The 16,526-nt window shown below is 44.3% G+C and overlaps 1 long non-coding RNA gene across 1 annotated transcript in view; it reads right to left on the bottom strand.

The window, feature by feature from the left end:
* The window catches only part of LOC133354529 (uncharacterized), a 213,025-nt gene extending 203,248 nt beyond the window's left edge, over positions 1–9,777 (bottom strand). The window contains exon 1 of the long non-coding RNA XR_009756597.1: positions 9,487–9,777. This is a non-coding gene — a long non-coding RNA (uncharacterized LOC133354529). The remainder of the gene's footprint in view (positions 1–9,486) is intronic.
* Positions 9,778–16,526: the final 6,749 nt, after the last annotated feature.

Raw genomic sequence — 16,526 nt, 5'->3', positions numbered from 1 at the left:
TGAGCCTCAACAATGTACATCCAATGTATATGATTTGTATTCATCCCATGTATTTATTAAATCTCGGTCTATCTTGCATCAGTGACTTAGTTTAAAACGTAGGCTTTCACGACCAATATTATCCATACTACATGTTTTATTGGGTTAGGTCGCAAAAATATTTTAAAACATTTACGCGATCTAACCCAAAAAAAACTGTATTATGAACAGTGATTTACTTTGCCACCAAAGGACGTTTTTATTGCTTCATACTGGAAGTTTGGATAGCCTCACTTGACCCCAAGGCAAGCTGCCTCCTAACTGGTTTCATATTTTACAGCTGAGAATGCAAAGATAGCCGATGATCTAGTAACCTGGAACAAGCCTGATTGTCAGATCTTAACAAACTCAGCAGGGATTTTGAGCCTGGATATTCCTTGGATTGGTTATGTGGTGGGGAGCAGAGGGCAGTGCAGAGCATTTTATTGTTTTACTTTACTTACATGCTCCTGCATTTGCTCCTCTCATTCACCAGCTGACGTGGTTTGAAAAACCCTGATCCAATAGTGTCTGGAACTAGGGCCGTACATTTGTGTATGAAGGCAATCGAGTCAGGTGGCACAGTTGGTCAAGCACCTGATTCGTAATCGAAAGGATGCGAGCTAAAAATTATGCCCAAGAGTAAACCTTACCAAACATGCTTCTGGGATGAGTACTCCCATTCGATATCACTCATCAGGAAGCCAACAGAGGTGATCCTATTAAGAGATTGATCCCCATAATGGCAATTTGGAGCTTCCACTGCTGGCTCCAACTCATCAGAAGAGAAGTGCATCACCCCACACTCGTTTGAGCTGGCATGAGACAACGACTTTGATTTGCAGTAGAACCACCAATGGAGAGGAGCACTGCACCACTGCTCATTTGAGAATGGAGATTTTTGTTTTTCACAAACTCAAAGACAATGGCAGACACATTACACTGGTTAACACACTTTTTCTGGCATAAGGTATTCCAACGGTTTTAAGGTAATTTCTGGCATCAGTTTTTGTCTATCACATCAGGTTTTTAAGATATCAAATATTGCATTTTCAATAAAAACTGCAGAAAAATATTAAATAAATGTGGATATCTACATAAAATTATATTTATAAACACACTATCCTAAAAATACAGCACCATATTTTAACACTAAAGCAGTCACTGACTCGCAACAACTTGCAATCATAAGTGACAGAGTTAATTTCGGGTAAAATCAATGAAAATGGGGTATGCCGATAGCATAAAAATGAGATGTGATAGAGCAAATCTGAGATCAGATTTGGAATCAGCACCCTGAAATTTGTCTAAAACAGCTGCAAAAGTCCAGGCCAGAATTAGTTTTTGTTTTGTTGACCAGTGTTATCATTGCCCAAGATGGTTTTCACATCATCTTCACAAGGAATCAAACGCTCCGCCTAGGGACCGTAAGTAAGGCGCTTCTAAAGACAGAATTATATGCCAGGAGGATAACCGTCCGGCTCTCAGGCCACTCGCAAATTAAGGCATTGCACAAAACTTACAGTATGCAGTTTTTACTTTTAATATGGCATGCACTTAGGGGGCTGGACTATTAATAATGTCAATTAATTCATAAGCATAACCTCGTGCACAAGCCTGCCGACGTTCATTATGTAAGTAAGATTAAACAGCTCTCGCTGCCGAGCTGCCTGCCTCAAAATTGCTTCAAAGTTAATTTAAGTCTATTATTTAACTCCCAAATTAACAGACAACTACCACTGATAAGTCACTGCAAGTCTATCCAGGATGTGCACGTAGTGTTTGCTTAGAACAAATGCATGACAATTTATCGCGGTAACAAATAACGGACCATATATTAACAAGCAAATACCTTCATATAAACACTGCAATAAGAAATAACACGTGGAATGTTCCGTGGACTATTTTCCTTACAATTTCAGGGACTAACGATCATCACAGTTTATTTCATTTTGCAAATTGACATTGAGCCGTGCGTGGTTGGGTGAATTCATTTCAAGCAAGCCAAAAAACAAGTAACCTGCCCAGTGCAAAAAGAGGCAGCCTTCCACTGAAAACAAAACAAAATGGGCTCACAAGCAACGGAATAGCACTCTTATATCATAGCCAGCCTTGAGCCAGTGGTGGGTATTCCACATTAACGTGGCAGGAGGGGGAAGGATGTCTACAGATGACCTCTGTTGATGCGCAAAAGTTATTAAGTGTATCGACCACAGAGTCCCAAACAGAATTTTACTCACAAATGTTATTGTGAATCGAGCAGTCACCTGACCGGACGTAGAGAAAAAACGCTCCACTGGACCATCTAACAAGGTCCACCTTAGATAAACACAATCTTTGACTGTTCCCCAGCACTCTTAGCCCACGGGCTTAGACCTGGGCGATCGCATGCCTGTTAAGCTAATTGCTTTCCCCATTTCAGACAACGAGGGCCATTAATAAACAATCGGCCGCACCAACACAAGCCCGGTCCCTGTGATAAAAACTGGACCGAGAACGGTTCGGGCGAGCTGAACGTACCCCTGCCATTGCGTGCCAGCGCGAAAGGCAGCAACGACGAAGGCAATTTGTGTCCGTGTGCGCGTGCGCTGAACAGTAGGCGGAGGGAGGAACTCGGCAGCCTTTTCCTGCAGGCTACGGTGCAGAATAAGGCGAGGGAAAAGCGACGCCACATGAATTACCACAAACCGCACATTTTTTCCCACGCCTTTATTTCTTGAACGTAAATGCTATCAAAAGGTAACCCGAAAAAGTATTCATCCATAGGAATTCCACAAGCATACTATGAAGATGCATAATTTGCTTAGAATATACTGCGTTATTAGCCTACTGTTAATATTCAATGTGTCTGCTTGCTCAAATCAGCTTAGGGTGATACTCGTATCCAGTGGTGACTCTAAACAGGCAGTGGAAATTCCACATTCTCATGGTATGAGGGGCCAGGTTTACGAATGAGTCACCCAAGTTAAATCCCCAGGAAATCAGTATTTGTCGTGTCAACCCCAAAAGAATGATAGATAGGCTGACTCAACGCTCAACATAATATGAAGTTGCACCTTTCGAATTGGAAATGGTATTTTATAACCACAGCACCACCAGACTGCATGATATTTTTATTTACATATTATAATAATGATAATAGGTTTTTCCCCTTTTTTCTGGCAACTTAACAGGTGTTAAGATGTTAAAACACCAAACTGAAACCTTTAACAAGGAATCATGTCTACATTAACCACAATGCTTGTGGTCAGAATGCAAACAAAAAAACATACTCTGATAATATATGCATTGTCCTTGAAACTGATTGGTCCACACCAGAGACAGCTTTCTTTTGAGCCTCGTCTCAAACAGTGTTAGACCAAAGGGCCAAGGAGGTCCCATGATATAATAAAATAGACACTAATACCATTACTTGATAAAAGAAAATTATGCAATCTTGTATTTAATTACTAAATTTCTGACATTAAGTTTTCCAAGTCAGTCCATATCCCTGATGTCATCTTTATTCCTCATTTTACTCCTCGGCTAAAATTTATTTTTGTCAAACTACTCCATCCACGCAACTGATACTGTTCGACCTCTCTCATGCCTAAACGCTTATCCATTAAGGTCATTAAATCATAAACTTGAGAACCCGGTTTTATCACAGGCGGCTGACCAGATTCAAACTCAGGATCCCAGTGGTGCTGACTCAGCACTCTAACCTCACAGAAACCTAGCCAACTCACCTCTAGTTTACGTTAAAGTTTGTAATTCCACAACTCTTCATCTTTTCTGTCAGGCTTACAAATGAAAACCGTAATTGTAATATCAACAGTCATCACACCACAACAAGACTGTCTCCTTCCACAGGAAAGGGGAGTTTCCATCCAATGTCTCCGGGCGGCCAGTGAAGATGAACACCACTCCCCATACTCATATGAGAGGAGACACTGTAGGAACACAAGTGGATCTACAGCACCGCGCTTGCTTTGAACACACTCCGATGCAAGCGATTTTGGCAATTCTGTAGGCGGACAGAGGCCCCCAGGGGCCAGGCAGCCACGGCAGCGACTTGCCCACCGAACAGCGCAAGTAATGTTTATAAGGTTTTAGTTTCTTTTAAAATTGCATGCGACCACCCACGGCACGGCATTTGGCGCTGCTACTACAACACGAAATTGCAAATTAACGTGGAATGCCAGTTTTTTTAGCCGCTCGTGCATTTGAGGCTATACATTATGCACGTTACATAATAATGGCGATAACGTGTTTATTTATACTGCAGTTACATTTAGCTTGGAAGTTGACACAGCCTAGTGTGTGCCATCTCAAAAGAACATCACAACCACCACAATGAACACTGCCTTATGCCCGATGACATAAAACTAAACAGAAAACGAACGTCTGGGGCGAATCCCCTTCTTGCGGGCAGAGAAAAAGCCTCCACATTGATTCAAAGTTAGGGCTTCACAAGCTATCAGTTAATCTCCCTGATCCCAAACTACTACGAAGAAGAGTCTATGCCCCGCACGTCCGCTTCAAACTGTGTTTTGTTATTCGGCAGTGCTCATAATAAAAACAGTGAAATGTTTTGGTTTGCACATATACACTATTGCCAAAACAGTTCTTTAATGTTTACCAAAATTGTATGCCTGAAAATGTCATTTCAAAATCAGACCCCCATGGATAATTGTTAAACACAGAAAATGTATGGCATTAAATTGGCACACTAACAAACGAACGGCATCACTGAGAATTTGACTTCCGCTTTACAGCAGGCTTTGCCAACCCCTTTCGGCATTTGTCTGGTAAAGGCTCAATCTGCCGAGCCCCTTTGGAATCTGCGCAGTGGCGGGTGGGTCGCCCACCCAGGCCATCATCCAGCAAGATAGGAAAACATTACAGCCGCAGATGTTTCGGCGAAGCAGCATTCACCCGTTGCAGGAGCCTGCGTCTGCTGAAATCTCTCCGGCAATCTCAGGGACGCGCCGTGTTGGCTTTCAGCCCACAAGTCTGCGCGCGCATCAACTTTCTTCTGCCCATTTATCTCTGCCGCCACGACAATATGCCAAGCAACCCGATGACCAGTGAGCAGTGCTCACACTGCACCGCATCGTAAAACACCGTAATCTGAAACGTAATAGTAGTAGCATCAATTATAATGAGTAATGAGTCCTTTTTGTTTAGCCGAGAAAGCCGATGCTAAGTCTCAGGAAGGCCCCACTTGGAATATTTGGCTAATTTTTGAATGAGTATTTTTGCGTACAGGAGAATCCGCTGTGTCCATAGGCAACCCACACGTAAGAAGAGATAACACTCAATTCCCAATGGATAGCTTTCCAGTAACCTACTCATTGAACTGTCTCTTACAGGTCAGCAAGTAACTTTGCAGGTGGAGTTTCGTGCAGATGATAGAGTGTGCATGATATACCCACATCCCACCTCTAAAGTGCCAGATTAGAGGCGTGTGGGCCAATAGACATCCTGTGTTTGTTTCTGACATGCAAATCCCACTTAAGTCAACTAATACCAGATTAATAGATTGACTGTTAGTCCCTTCCAATGAAACTTTGTTCTGTAATGTAAACAGCACATTATTATTTGCCAAGACACAGCCTGGAATATCCTTTAACAGTTAAATTTTCAATCATCGTTTTACTCTTAACCACTTCAAAGATGAATTTTCGCTGCTTTACTACAATTCCATATTTTTCTACCTGTGGTTGATGCAATGAGTCAAACACATTTTGGAAAGTAAGCATTGGTTGCCCTAAGCCCTAAGGGGAGAAGGGCCTCTGCCACAGTAATGAGGAATTTCCACCACTGGTTCAAGACCAGTTAAGGAAACAAACACTGACCCAATGCTCATACGAGCTGCGAGAACACCGACTCTTTTATCATCTCACTTAGCCTCTGTCACAGAATTGTGGAATTTCCACCACTGGCTCAAGGTCAGCAATAAAGCTGAGCACTGTCCAACAGTCCTTTAGGTGTGATAACATGAAAACGCTTCTGATTTGCCAATAATTAACCCGATACCATGACCCGAACCTGTATATTGGTGTTGGGTTCTGCCGGTCTATTGACACAGGGCACAGGCGAGTGACTGCGGATTTCCGAGCTAGGCCAAGAGCCACAATTTATTTAAACCCACAACACGTACAGTGCATATGCCTCAGTAGAGAGGGGTGGGAATGGGCTCTCAATCACCAGCCGGGCATGAGGAGCCCGTGCCCTCGATTGTCGCGTGCAAGTTTCTTTGCCGCCAGGGGCACAACGCTGCATTGTAACGCGAGCGTAAATCCCTTCGAGATCCCCCCAGCTTCCAACTACCCCCTTGTACCCATGCATGTGTTCGCTAAAACCAAGAACGATTTACTGGCGGCGGGATAGATGTGGGTCCAAGACAGGACTTGCATTAAATCTGTTTACCTGCATTCCCGATGTAGGTGGTGATTCACGCGACTTAAGATTGGTTTTGCTAAACGAGTTTGTGACCCGTGGCTTTTATCTTGCCTTGCGCTGCTAAGCGTCACAGCGAATAAATGATTGATGTTCACCTAATTTGTGCCCATTTATGAGTCAAAGCATCTCCCAGCTCAAATAACTAAGCACATGTTTATATACAAGTGTGAGGATTATGGACCATACTTTTCAATGCTGGTCAGTGCGGGTTGGAGAGCATAGAACAATACAACAGCAAGATGTTGGTGCATTGTTCTCCGATGACAACATATTCCCACAGCAGCCTCCTATACCTTCATTATGCACGGTGGTCACCCATCTAAGCACAATCCATGTTCAACTCCGATTAACTTATGTGATCTGTGAGAATTGAGACACTATGCGATTTGTTCAAACGAGTATTGGACAGCATATTAATAAATTCCACATTCCAACGACAGGTGCCAGTCTAACTATAGGACAACCACAGGTTAACTTCCCCAAGACTCGAGACGAATTAAATACCGAAGCATTATAAGCAGCATTGCTACATTTACTGCTTATTCTGGTGCTTTGTAATCGCATGTCTGTACTGTATTTCTATACACATGTGCCAACATAATTCAAATAACAAATGGAGCGTGGAGTATAATAAACAGCACGAGAGATATGTAAAGCATAGTATAGAATACTTGCCAAAAAAGCAAAACACACTGCACAATGACAAAAACTCCCTAGACATGTCATGTGGAATGCATCTTTAATCTCACTTTACTGGAGCTGAGTTAATGCAAACTCTGTATGACAGAAGTGGTCGCATAATCCATAGATTTTTCTTCAGAAAAAACCGTGGTTTATGGTAGCGTACCACATGATATACGTATGCCAACGTTTGTGTGCACACGAGTACTGTAAATATGCACGTGCGGAAACGTACAAGCGCATGTATACATTTATACAATACACAGTAAATGTGCTACTTCTATACCTGTCAACCCATACGTTTTACCCAATATTCTTATGCAAGGAAATGTCGTTTTTAGGTCCATACGGGGTACAGCCGTTTCAGTATGGGCAAAAAAAATGCGTTTATTTGTTTGTATTTCTCTCTTGTGATGGGACTGTAGGATGAACGTTGAGATTTATAAGGGCACGGGGTGACCAATAAGGTCTGAATTGGTCTGTAATAAGGTAGGGGCACTGATAAGGGGTTGACAGGTTTATGTACTTACGTGCACACGGTGATGTTTGCAAGATACATAATTTGACCGTTGATAGCGTATATGCACACACACGTGCTAAACCCATTCATATATATACAATTTTGTAAAAATGCACACCCCAAACAATTAACATTTCATCCTATTTAAGTGTACAATGTACAAACAAAAGCCCATGAATCTGCATATGTTATTTATATGCACGCATAAATAATCGTATTTATGTGGGGTGGTGGTGGGTTTAACGACACATATATTTACGCGATCTAACCCAAAAACCTCTATTATGGATAATATCGCTCGCAAAAAGCCGAGGACGTGTGACACTGTGTATGCAGACCACACATCACAAGTGTACGAATTGAAAGCATACAATCAACACTTATAATACTCACAACATAAACTTACATCACTAGAATACGCCCCGCTAAGGCTACACTCAAGAGCATTTTACGATTCATGAACACTACAACACGAGTGTACCCAAACACAGTTTGTATACATATATATTCCCCAATACCGTTATAACATTTACCACGCTCTCTCAATAAACCACTGAATTAGTCTCTCAATAAACCACTGAACAAGTCTCCCTCGCGTCGTGTTACACGTCGGCGATAGGGTACGGGGGTCGTTTAACCATACTTCACCAATCGAACTCAGGTGCCAAGCTTCGAACAGCAATGCACCGTGCAGAACGTACACGTGATTCTGCATAAGTACATACACGAGTACACAAATCTGCAACTTCACAGTGACGGTAACGACGTTAATATATTCGGGAATATACGGTAGAGTGCACAAATTCCTGTCCGTGTGAGATTAACGAAGTCAAAATACCTTTAACGCTTACGAAAGAACATTACATCTCTCCCATTGCAGTGGGGCAGTCTGATTTCCTCTTTAGATGGCGTTGAATATTGATGTTTTAAAAGCACTGCTTCACTGCCAACGCAGTATCACCACCACAACAACAACAACGAATCAAACGAGTAACCCGGGGCGCTGCTCATCTCCGCAACGACGGCAATTCCACATTCCTATGGCCCGTAGGCAGGGCTCCTACAGCCCGTAGGTCCACCGCTCTCACAGTGTACAGAGCCCCTCCGGCGCATGCTGCAACACATGGCACGGTACACGTCGGCAAAATCACAACCAACGCGGGCGAGACTCCCCGAGCGTGGAGGAGGAGGACGACGATGATCACACGGAGTCGCATGTGCAGCAGCAACAGCAACAACACAAACCATCCCAGACTCGGTGCTTAAGCGCAATGATCAGTGGGCATCCAGCAGCAGCAACAACAACAACAGCGTTGTTACACAAGGCACGAGACGAAACGTGCAAAGGCATCGCACACACACCGCAACTCTTGACGGAGTGTTGACTGCCATCAGCTGTTAATCGACCGAGATTACGGCCGTGCATAAGCATCGCCCTCTATTTGGTTGAGTGTCCGGCGACTGCCCCCAGACACCAGTTTGAATAAGCGACGATCGCGAGGCAAACAAGAAGCTTCAAGTCACTGCGAGGACGGCAGCTTGCCCCGGCAGATTAAGTCGCATGAGTACCACGAACGAAGCTACTGCCCCTGCACCCCCCCCCCCCAAACCCTCCTCCCGGCAACTTTAAGAGTATTTGTTTTTAAATTTCATTCACGAGGTTTTTATTAAACTCGCGTGCGTACATTGCGCGTTTGGCCGCACGCAGGGAACAGGGGAACGAGGGTCAAACAATACGAACCCGTTCCCACGGACGACGTGAAAACACCACAACGCAAGTCGCAACATCACGGAGAGGCCTACACAGAGAGAACACCGACCTCGCCTAGATCCACTTGCCCGGACGTCTTCGGGTCGCGCCGGACGCCGCCCCCCCCCCCCGCCGTCGTCGTCGTCAAGCCTCGGGGAACGCCGATTTCGAGGCGATGTTTCGCAGTCGAGCGAGGGCGAGTCTCGTCCCTCGGGCTACCGGATTTAGGAGGGAGCGTTGAGTCAATAACAGCGGTGGTGGTGGCGACTACACCGCGGTTAAAAATTGTGTGTTAACGGAGCTCAGACCCAGCCGCTGCCACTGCCTCACACGCGAGCGCGGACGGACAAGCGCCGCCGCCGTGACGTCACCCGTGTGGGAGCAAAGCGGGGGAGAGGGAGGAGGGCTCGTGCTGACGTCACTCGGGCGGAGCTACTGAAAATGACGTCATGTGACTCCTCTCATTCAACACCCCCCGCCCGCCAACCAAACTACCACCCCCCCCTCCCACCAACCCCCCCCCTCCCACCAACCCCCCCCCCTCCCACCAACCCCCCCCACCAACCCCCCCCTCCCACCAACCCCCCCCTCCCACCAACCCCCCCACCCACCAAACCCCCCCCCCACCAAACCCCCCCACCAACCCCCCCTCCCACCAACCCCCCCCTCCCACCAACCCCCCCTCCCACCAACCCCCCCCACCCACCAAACCCCCCCACCCACCAAACCCCCCCCACCCACCAACCCTCCCCCACCCACCAAACCCCCCCCCACCCACCAAACCCCCCCCACCCACAAACGACCCCCCAACCCACGAAACCACCCCTCCCCCCACCTTAATCGTGTGAGAAGACGTCATTTGCCCGCGGAGTTGTGTTGTGTAACGGTTTTTCCCGACGGGCTGCCGTCACCCACCTGAGGCAATTCGCGGCGGTGACGTCACGCGCCCGGGTCGTGTACGTCACCGGAGAGGTGTCAATCTGGCGTGACGTCACAATTATCGGCGGCTTAAATTGTCGTACGCCACGTGCGATAATCGTCGGCGTATACATTAGCACAAGTAAATTAAACAACGAATTCATGTTCTTAGGTTTTTTCGGTAAAGTCACGTAGGTAAAAAAATAATAAAAGTATTTTTTTAATTTTAATTTTTTACCTATGTGACTTTACCGAAGAAACCTAAGAATATGAATCCTTGCAGTAACGAAAGCTTAAAATCTAGAATCAACGAATTCATGTTTTGTACAGTAAATAACGGCGTTTTTTCATGATTTTAGTTTTATGTGAACGGTAATGTTTAACAAACGCCAATGCGTTTAAATAAGCAACTATTTATTTGTAACTAAAGCCAGTGCAGCAAACGTTATTGTTGAACTGCACTTGAGTGGGAAATTCACGAACCCCATCACTCACCAGCGTGGTGAAGTATGGTAAAATAAATAACCGCCATGACCTGCACAGTTTGGGGACGCCTCTCATCCAGCACATTGTGTTTGGTATGAAACGTTTTAAAATTTTAATTATCTTGCAAAAACTATCCACTTAGTTTGCTCTGTAAACAATTATGACACTTATAACGTACGCAGTATTTCACAGACATAAAACTATAAACCCAACTACATTTATTTAACTAGGTGAGGCCCACTGAGCTGTTTCGCTCTTCTTCAGAAGCGACCTGACTATCACAAATGAGAAGCTCAACGAAGTGGCTTATCATCACGTGGGAATGTATAACAAACAAATACTCTAAACGCATGTTTATACATGTGGAGGGAAAAACAGGAGAACCCGGATGAAAATCCACGCGACCACGGGGAGAGAGACACCGCAAACTCCAAATATAAGGCAGGCGTCCGGGTCAGAATCGAACCCACGACTTCCTGCATACCAGGCGAGGCAGGTGACATCTCGCCAAAGAAGCGCCGAGGACGACGGGGCCGAGATGGTGCTTGCGACCGTTGCAGAGATTCTCGATATTACTCGATGGAGATCGAACGTGGACAGAGTTGTGGAAGTCGGGTCGAGGTTGTGAGTTCCAATCCCAATGGACAAAGAGCCCTGAGTTGTAAGTTGCGAGATCTGATTACGTGGATGGTGCCACTGTCAAAGGATATGATCCATTGAGTCGCGAGTCAAAATCAGAACATTTAAACTGGTGGAATCCGATTTAAAGCTTTCGTGACTGCAGGGATTCAACTTCTTGGTTCTTTCGGTAAGATAGAGGAATCCGATGAGCTATAAAGCTCTTTTTCACAGATGTCCAATAAGGGGCTGATCACAACGTTACGTCCGACCCAGCGTGACGACGAGCAAAGTGATGTGATTGCAGGAATGGACGGTGGAGCCAGAGATTAATATGCTCGAAGGAAGTTAAATGTTGTGCTGCGGTAGTTATATTTACGTCACTGTGTAATGTTAGTTAATAGTAGCCGTGATTGTATGCGGCTTGCATGATTTTGATGAATTCCCCTGTCAGGTTGGCACCTTCCCTACTCTGCAATGAACAGCGTGGTGAAGAATGGTCACGAACCTCCAAATAAATGTCACAAAAACCATGGTCCTCCAGTCCCCAGGAGCTCTGGTGTCATCAACCGTGACATCTGCTGGATGGGTGAAGGATGTTCCAGACGTCACATGCGATGAATTTACCACTGTCCTTCACTGTGGTGCTCATATCCATGGGCAGCCCTGTGCTCGTGGTGGAAATTCCACATTCCTATAGCAGGGGCCAATCTCTGCATAGGACAGCCACTGTCGATTGCTCACAAATTGTTATGAATTTTGTCCAATCTTCTGCCTCTAATTTCCCCAAATATCGCGTGGGTTTTCTCCTCTTATAAAGCACTGCAAAAGGATAAGGCGAAATGTTTTTTTGGCAGTTTGAAATTAAAACACTATGTTTTCACATAACAGAGAAAAATATTTTCATTACCAGACTGTGGAATATAATATTCCAATGAGTTTAAACGACGTACACATTACGAATGATAATACTGCACTTATTCAACCAATGCGTAAAATATATAGGTCCCTTTACAGCCAAATAAAATAAAATGTAGAAAAATAATCCAAATCGCTAAAATGAAACAGCTATCACACGCAAATGTTGCCTGCGTATATGTGCCAATTAGCGACTGAAGATGTGAAATCAAATTATATTTTCATGGTAATGACAAATGTAGTGCAGACACTATCTAATTTCATGTAACCGAGACATCATGCTTAAACAATTTAAATCCAATTTCATTATTGCTTTTGGGATGCAATGAAGGTACTTGAATAGTTTCTGTCATTGCGAGGCTTACGTGTGCACCCAGGAACTGCAGTATATAATTTGAATCTGTAACGTTTTACCATACATCTAACAACTTTAATCATCATCATCACCCATGAGTAATCCACTGCTGGATGAAGGCTTTCGCAGCTGATCTCATCACCCCATCTCCTTGGTGGGCGTCATCTTGGGCGTGCCCTCTCCTTTGGCTGCCACTTCATGATTATTCGTGACCATCTGCCATCCACACTGCTCATGGCTCATCTTGCCCAAGTCGATCTTGGTGGCGAGATATTCCCTCCCTCGTCTGGTGCATTATGCAGGAGGTGGTGGGTTCGACCCCAGCTCTGACGCCTGTATGTTTGGAGTTTGCATGTTCTCCTCGTGGTCGTGTGGATTTTTCTCCGGGTCCTCCGATTTTTCCCACAACATTTAGAATCAACATGCGAGGGCGGCTGCTTGCGTTGTGGCCGAAACGTCGTGAGAATTATTTTATTATGTTTTATTTTTATTATTTTATTATTTCCCTTCTACGTGACTTTACCGAAAGAACCAAGAAGATGAATCCCTGCAGTCACGAAAGCTTTAAATCGAAAAATTATTTGGCTGCTATAACATTTCCACGTGATAAGCCACCTCGCTGAGCTATCACTTGTGGCCAGGTCGCTTCTGAAAAATAGCTAATAATAGCTGAGTGGGCTTTACCTGGTCAATAAAATAGTTTCGTATTGATATTAATGAAGAGAAACATCAATACTGTAGGGAGTCAAAAATCAAAGTGTCTGTCGATTTTAATAATAATATCATTATGCTTATTTCACCTGGTAGCCTTGTGTTCAGAGTGGTGGAAATTCCATATTCAGAGGGTGGGGGCCAGTCTCACCACAGGACAAGCCATTAATTGTATTTAAATTCTATGAAGGAATGGTGCTCTGTTTAAACCCCCAAGTGTGATATAAATTGACAACCTTCTGACTGTGAGACAAGTGGTCTAATCACAGAGGCACCCAGCTGGATTCGGCATTATTGGTGAGCAACTAATTTTAATGAGATCCTGCAAAACAATTATTTTGGCAATACAGTGGAGAGTCGTAAATTTTGTTGGAGGCAGACATCCTCAACCCGAGCCGTCGCTCTTTGCAAGAGATGCCTTGGTGGTAGGTGTTCTTTTTAGTTGACATAGTTTAAAGCGAGGTCCCGTTATTTTTTTCCTGTGGACATTACAGATCACTGTGGACTTCTAAAGATCTTCAATAAACAGCAAGCGTGATAATCCCCGTATCCAGGCTAAAACCTCACTACAAATCAATGAAGTCTTTGGCTTGGCCAAATTCCTACCCCATCTGGCTAATTCCCAACAAATCAATTACATCCCTGTGGGGCATGAAGAGCTCTGAAAACAATCTCTAACCATCATACATTTGTTTTACATTTCACGTAATTACACGACATTCAAATTACTCTCTGTAAAATTTAGTCCGGTTGCGCTGTGGTAAGAGTGCTTGACAAACAAAGCAGTCAATTTATCCTATCCACTCATTCATCATCAGCCAATATCCATCCACTGCTGAATGAAGACCTCCCCAGATCATCATAAACTAATCTCATTGCCCCATCTGCACGGTGGCTGTTAATCTCGGGGATTTTCCCTCCTTCGGTTGCTATTTCGTTACCAGTCCTGTTTATCAGCTATCGGACAGTTCGCGTAAAAAAATACGTATAGTTTAGGGAGAAAGTGAATTTTCGATGGTGATAAGCAACAGATGGAAATACCGAGAAAATCAAATTGATTAAATGGATGTCATCACTTTAAATAATGAGATGACTGCTATTATAGTGGATAGTGCGCCGAGAATTAATGGTTTCAAAGTGATCTAAAAGCGCACGAAGCACATTGAAGAAGAGCCGAGGTATGGAAAGCCATGAAAATGCCAAATAAAACATACAATTCATGGAACTCTGTACCGTCCCTCTCGGGTCAATAAAATAGGTAACTTTGTGAAAAGTTAGCGGTGGCTGCCCGATAGGGAAACTGGTCCCCGCCATATGAATGTGGATTTTCCACCACTGACTAAGGGCAAAAACTTAATGTATTACATGTTTGGAAAAACACAGAGACAATTAATTATCAACATCCTAGTTACCGTTGTGTATTAAAGCACAATTCACAACACCGGTCTCAATGTACAAGATTTAATAATTAAACAAAACATTCTCAAATTAATATGATGTGAAGCTCGGATGTCATTTACGAGACAAAATATGCATTGAATCTAAAACCACTAAAAGTAACTACTGCCTAGCAAAATAAATTAACTCGGATGGGTGCAAAACCGAGATTTCCAAAAACACATCTAAAACGATAAATACAACACGAGTGAAAACAACAATTCAACAATAATCGTCATCATCAATCGCCTGCGCCTGGCCGGAGCGTTCGCAGTCCCCACGTGCCGCCTGCCGAGCCCACCGAGTGTCCGATATCAGCCTCGACGGAGGCCGTGGGTCCATGGCAACCGTGGTCTGGCCCCTAGGGTGGGCTGTGGTCACGCGCTACCGCCGCCCTTGATGATGATGACGGTGGTGGTGGTGGTGGTGGCGAGCAGGGCTCTCGTGCTAGAGGCCGAGGGCCGCGTTCCACAAATGAACCACGGTGCAATTTCGATTTAAATCTTTCGTGACTGCAGGGATTCATCTTCTTGGTTCTTTCGGTAAAGTCACGTAGAATGGAAATAATAAAATAATAATAAAACATAATAAACGTCGTGAGAATTATTTTATTATGTTTTATTTTTATTATTTTATTATTTCCATTCTACGTGACTTTACAGAAAGAACCAAGAAGATGAACCACGGTGCGTTTAGTTTTGGTCGTCCTTCCGCCGTGCCACCGATTAGCTCGGTTGGTTGTGTACGGCGCGAAAGAAGTTCAACATAACACGCATACACAATACCTTGCTCATCTCGTCAAGGAGCATAAATCATGACGTGGACTCCGGTCATCCTCGAAGCGGCGGCTTTTGGCGAGCCATAGAACAAAGACGAGAGCACCGCATCGCGCGCCTTCAGATGCGCTTCAGTGGCCGTCTGGAACGCTCTTCCTTCCGATGTTAGGAAGCCACCGGAGCTATGCACTTTACATGGAGAAAACTAATTTTTTTATAAATGCTATTTTTGTGTTTAGCTTGTTGTGCTTCCCCCGCACCACCGAGTAGCACGGCTGGCTATGTGCGGTGCGAAATAAATTCTACATACATAAAATAGGCGAAGCCTTCTGACCCATCGGAGATGCCGGTCGATGTCGGACCTCGGCGTTAGTGATGCGCTGTCAGATTTGAGACCAAATTAAAAACACAGTTCGTGAATCTGCTGCAAATCAAAATAGTGCAGATATATGCTTTATCGTAAAAAAACTCAAACGGCACGTGTCTAAAACAGCCCTGGGTCGCCACCCTTCACCAACCTACGCTGGCCAGCGTGGTGAAGTATGGTCAAACAAACTCACGTGATCAACATGGTGTAGGGAAGCCTTCAGCTATCAGTGGATTTACAAAGGGCCGTAATTGTTATTTAAAATCCAACATGGTATTCTTGGGTCTTTCGGTAAAGTCACATAGATAGTTTCAAAGAAAATAACAAAAATAACAAAAATAATCTATCTACGTGACTTTACCGAAAGACCCAAGAATATGAATTCCTGCAGTCACGAAAGCTTTAAGTCAAGATTTATCCAACATGGTGTAAAACATTGTAAAATATATATGCCCCTATGCAGATGATATTTCACTTAGCACTGTATTGAATGAAAAATGGGCCATAATCGAAATTTTCTGCGA

This window comes from Lethenteron reissneri, chromosome 47, assembly GCF_015708825.2.
Source record: "Lethenteron reissneri isolate LAM-NWPU_2019-01 chromosome 47, ASM1570882v1, whole genome shotgun sequence".
NCBI lineage: Eukaryota > Metazoa > Chordata > Hyperoartia > Petromyzontiformes > Petromyzontidae > Lethenteron > Lethenteron reissneri.
Note: the sequence above shows the minus strand (reverse complement) of the source record. Positions and strands in the feature narration are given on the sequence as shown.